The sequence below is a fragment of the Fukomys damarensis genome, unplaced genomic scaffold (assembly GCF_012274545.1).
Source record: "Fukomys damarensis isolate Sample0158 unplaced genomic scaffold, DMR_v1.0_HiC HiC_scaffold_28, whole genome shotgun sequence".
In the NCBI taxonomy this organism is placed as follows: domain Eukaryota; kingdom Metazoa; phylum Chordata; class Mammalia; order Rodentia; family Bathyergidae; genus Fukomys; species Fukomys damarensis.
The window spans coordinates 46802998-46807947 of NW_022900940.1; the positions used below are offsets into that span (position 1 = coordinate 46802998).

General features: G+C 45.0%; 1 pseudogene; it reads left to right on the plus strand.

The window, feature by feature from the left end:
- Window positions 1–122, plus strand: LOC117283637 (annotated as a pseudogene).
- The last annotated feature ends 4828 nt before the right edge of the window (window positions 123–4950 follow it).

A 4950-nucleotide genomic window follows, 5' to 3' on the forward strand; every position in this document is an offset into this window, starting at 1 on the left:
ATCACTTCTTGGCCTTTTGGCTAAGATCAAGTGTAAATCCTATTCTCTTCAACATAAAAGCACCAATTGAAATTTATAGTACGTTGTATTTTATTCTTCAGTGTATATTGAGCTCAAACTCTGACATGGCAAAGAAAAATCTTCTACTGAGATTGAAAACTCATGTGCTAGAAACATAACCTGAGAAAAATAAAGGTCTGAGTAGACGTGGAGAAGTCCAGCTCCAAGGCAAAGCCAGGAATGATCCAGATACAAGTCTGATACAGCAGCAGGAAAGATACATCCCTGGGTCCACAGAGGGGATGGATAAAGCAGGCTCAGGGCACTCCGGTGGGCCTCTTCCACTCATAGGAGGAGTACGGAAGCGGCTTGCTAGGAGGGAGGCAGCTGGCAGGCACTGCCTCTGAAAGGCGACCCCAAAAAGAGGGAGGCACGCAACTTCCCCATGTCTCACCAGACGCCTGGTTCCGTCGTGGGTTTGTGCCTGCATTTATCATGGGCCTCGCAGCCTGCGGGATGCAGACTGTTTGGTTCTAGATGGAAATCATGCATGCAAATTTCTTGAGGGAAAGAAATTAAAACTTTATAACTAATGAAGACTGAAGTAATTATAACTACAGCAAAAACAGAACTGGACAGAGAGCCCAGGAATAGGAAGGTGAGTTTCCTCTACCTACCTCTTTGCCTGTTTGGTTTTAAGGTACATACTGGTGTCATTTATACAAAAAGTGAATCCACATTTTGAAAGCACCCAGTTAAACACTGTGGGATGGCTTTGAGAGCCAGCCCCTTCCTGCATAAGCTCCTATTTCTGGGAAGGGCACATGAGCAGCTCCTCATCAGGGTGAACGACGCCTTTGGATTTTCCAGCAAACCTCTTTAAGCTGAGCTGAACATTCTCACCTCTTTTCTTCATATCATGGGCATTAAAATCCTAACTTTGGAAAGCATGGATTAATCAAAGAACCTGGCCCCTCTTCTTGAACGGGGGCTTTCTAGCCGGATAAAACCTGCATTTTGTTATATTTGCTGTGTTAATTAACAGGACAATGGGCGCTGATCCTACACACATGGGTTTGCTGGCTGTGTCTCTGCAATTGCTGGACATGTTTTATTCAGAAGTGAGGCCCAGAACACTCCTAAGAGCATCAGAAGCAAGGTCTGCACAGGGACAGGCACCTTTCTGAAATTACAGGTCCTGGCCACCACCCTGCCTCGTGTGTTGCTATAGAATAATAAAGCCCATGCCAGTGAAATGTTGACTGTCTTTACTCAGAAATTTAACATCCACTGTATCAGACAGGCCCTGAAATGCTCCAGGCTACCTGCTGGTGGTGTCAGTCTGTGGGCTGATGACAAAGACACATCTTTCCAGGTGGTTCTGCCAATGCCCAGCCAGTGGGAAGAAAGGGACCGGGCATGCAGAGCCACTGCATTGTGGCAGTAGGCTTGGCCCAGTCCTGCTGGCTCTGAGTAACAAATCCCAAAGAAGTAGACAAACCACCAAAAGGAGATGTTACAGGAAACGTGTAACCAGCAGGATCCACTCTGCCATGCACTTTTCCAGAGCCGGAATCTCGACTCAGCTGTGGTGGCCTGCTGAATGGTGCAGGGCCCAGTTAGAAAGGCCACCTATCCCCTGCAGACCCTCATGGACACAGCAGCAGGGACACGCGCATGGCACGTGAAAGACAGGATTGGATGGATAGCTACAGCTACGGATACACCGGCAGGTGGAGAGAGGGACAGAGGCCACAGAGTAAAGAGAGCTCAGGACCTGACTGCAGGCTGTGCCGGCCGCTGGGACAGAGCAAGGGGCATGGGCAGTGTCACAGACACGGGCACTGCTGTGGGCCAAGAATCACTGGGACAGGACGGTGTCTGTGTGGTGTCACTCAGCAAGCGCACTCTGGAGCAAGTTTCCCAACTGCTCTAAGCCTGTTCATGGGTAATCTGCTGAGTATTAAGTGAGCTAGTCTTCCTACACCTCCAGAGTGTCTTCTGAAGCCAGGAACATGGAGTAAACATTTTCCCCAGAATTCCCTGCTGATTATGATTAAAGCAGGCAAGCCTAAAAGGCAGAGACAGGAAGGGCCCTTGACGCAGTGCGTGCCCTGGTCTTGCTTATGGCTTCGTGTTCCTCTGGCCGGGTACAGAGAAGCTGCCACAAACAATGGAAAGGGCACAAAGAGCTCTTAATAGACAGATCAGAAAAGCACAGCCTAGAGAAGCCAAAGAGGCGCTCTAGAAAATCAGAGCTGCAGGTGAGCACCATTACAGACAGCCACGCCCCTGCCACTCCCACTGAGGAGAGTACTCAGCCGAAACTGCCACCTCCCGCTGCCACAGAGCCCAGAGCTGCCACTCGGGCTAGGTCACAGCCCAGCCTTGCATCTTCCAAAGCAAAAGAAAGGCTTCCCACCCCCACCCCTGCATGTTGGGACCACAAGCACTTCTGTCTCGGAGAGGTGGGTGGGTCCTGGGGGCCTGGTGGACAGGTGGAACTGTCCACTCCTTCCAGCAGTAACCCGGCAACTCCACCAAGGACGTCACGGTCACAGGGAGCAACAGCAAGGCGCTCCATTGCCTCCCACACACAGGAAGCCAGAGCGGTTGCTCTCCAGCAGAAGTAACAAGGACCCCACCCCTGCCAGCACACGCATGTGCACACACACACACACACACACACACACAGTGTCATTGTCAGTGGCATCCACCCAGGGAGCCTGGACTTCCACCTAGACCTGCAGGATAGAGGCGGCCCCTTTCTCCTCTCCCTGCTGAGCAAGTGCAGGGGAGGCTGCCTATAGCCAGAACCAGGTTTCGAGTTCTAAAAACTCCCCAACACACACACACACGAGACTGCAGAAAGACATAATAGACACGAGCACCAAGACAGCAAGAATAGGAGATCCTGAACTGACCAGCATAGAAATGTTTGCATAAGCAATTGTGAATACATACAAAATAAACTTTAGAATGAGCAAAGAAATATAAGATACACAGGAAAAGACAAATGGAAATTTCAGAACTGAAAAATAGAACAACTAGAAATTTTCCTCAACAGCAGAAGGAAGGAAGGAAGGAAGCGATGAACTTGAGGACAATACAAATTGTGCAACCCTCTCAAGCAATAGAGAGAAAGCAGACCAAAAAGTAAGTGCCGTAGGTACTTGGAGCTATAATGAAAGATCTGACATTCACCAAAGTCCTAGAAGAACAGGAGAAAAAAGGGAATGGGCAAGGTCCAAAAAATACAAGCAGAAATAACGACTGAAAATTTCCCAAATGTGGTAAAAGACATAAATTTATAGATTCAAAAAGCTCAGTGCTCTCCAAATAGGGGAAAACATCCACACCAAGACACATTTAAATGCTGAAATTAAAGCAACAAAAAAATGTTGAAACAGTAAGAGAAATCTATATGGCCCATAGAGGAAAACAGAGTATCATTGGAGTTCTCATCAGAAATTACAGAGATCAGAAGGAAATGGGACATTTTTCAAGTACTGGGAAAAGGGCTGTGAACCGCAAGTCCTATAACCAGTGAAACAGCCTTTAAGAATGAAAGGCGGGGGGGATGAAAGGGGAAACTAACAGAACTTAATTTCAGAACATTGATTTTGCCTTTAGCATGGCAGATCTACCTTAAAAGAAGGGGTAAAGGACATTCTCTTAACATAAAAGAAACTATAATAAAAGGAATTTTTAATATTTTATGGCAAAATTAAAAATAAGCAACACTATGGATAAATACATCTAGTTTAATATAATTCTTATTACAATCCCAGCAAGGTTTTCTCTTCACAGATGTAAGATTTTTCTAAAATTTATATGGAAATGAGAAGAACTAGAGTAAACAACTTCATAAAATAAGCTATAAAATGGGAGGAATCAGTCTATCCAATTTAAGATGTATTAGGGAGCATCAGTAAATAAGACTATGACACTGACAGAGAGAGAGAGAGAGAGAGAGAGAAACACAAAAGTTGATGGGATACACACAGACCTCAGACCCAAACAAAAAGTCAGACTGATTTTTGATAAAATTGCAAAACTGAGCAGAAGAAGGATCACTCTTGCAAAGAATTGTCCAGAATACTTGGGCATTTGTGAGGGCGCAAGAAAAGAAAAGTGCACCTTAGTCTCACTCTGTCAATAAGAACATGTGAAATGCAAAGCAGGTTTAATAAAATGTAAGACTGTAAAACTGCTGGAAAATGGCTGGGGAAATCTTCAAATCTAGAGCTACTCAAAGAATTCTTAGACTTGATATCAAAGGACAGTCTATAAAAGGAAAACTGGAAAACTTGGACCCCATCAAAATTATATAATTTGGCCATGAAAGATCCCTATAAGATGAGAAGACATGCTATTCCATGGGAGCACGATTTACAAACCAGATGACACCTGTCTGTTAAATTTAGAAAACTACAGAGCACGCTGGAGAAAAAATGCAATAGCACCTGTTACTATTTCTCCATTATTGTTACCTGGAGCCAGAGAGGCACACATTTCAGTCTACTTTACTGCCCAGGAAGTTTTTCCTCCAGATACTATCTGTTTCCTTCCCATTCTTCCTTCTGTCTTCAAAAATCTCAGAAATGAAATCCGTTTAAATGCCCAATCTGTTTAAAACGTCAGCCTCCTCTAACTCCCATTAATACGTCATAGTCTCCTTCCCTGTTCAATGTTTTCTCTTTAGCTCTCATCACCTTTAAGGAAATCCATGACTGATGTACTAACTTCGCTTCTTGTGCATCTCCCTGTGAGAGTGTCTGCTTTAGGAAGGCAGCTTTGGTTCTCTGTTGTATCCCCATGGCTTTTACCAAGTGCTTGGTAGTATTTATTTGGTGAATTCTTTGCAGGTTAATTTCTCTATGTGTGTTTCAGGGCAAAGTGTACAGTTAAAAACAATGAATGTTCAAAAACACAACTTTCTCACAATAT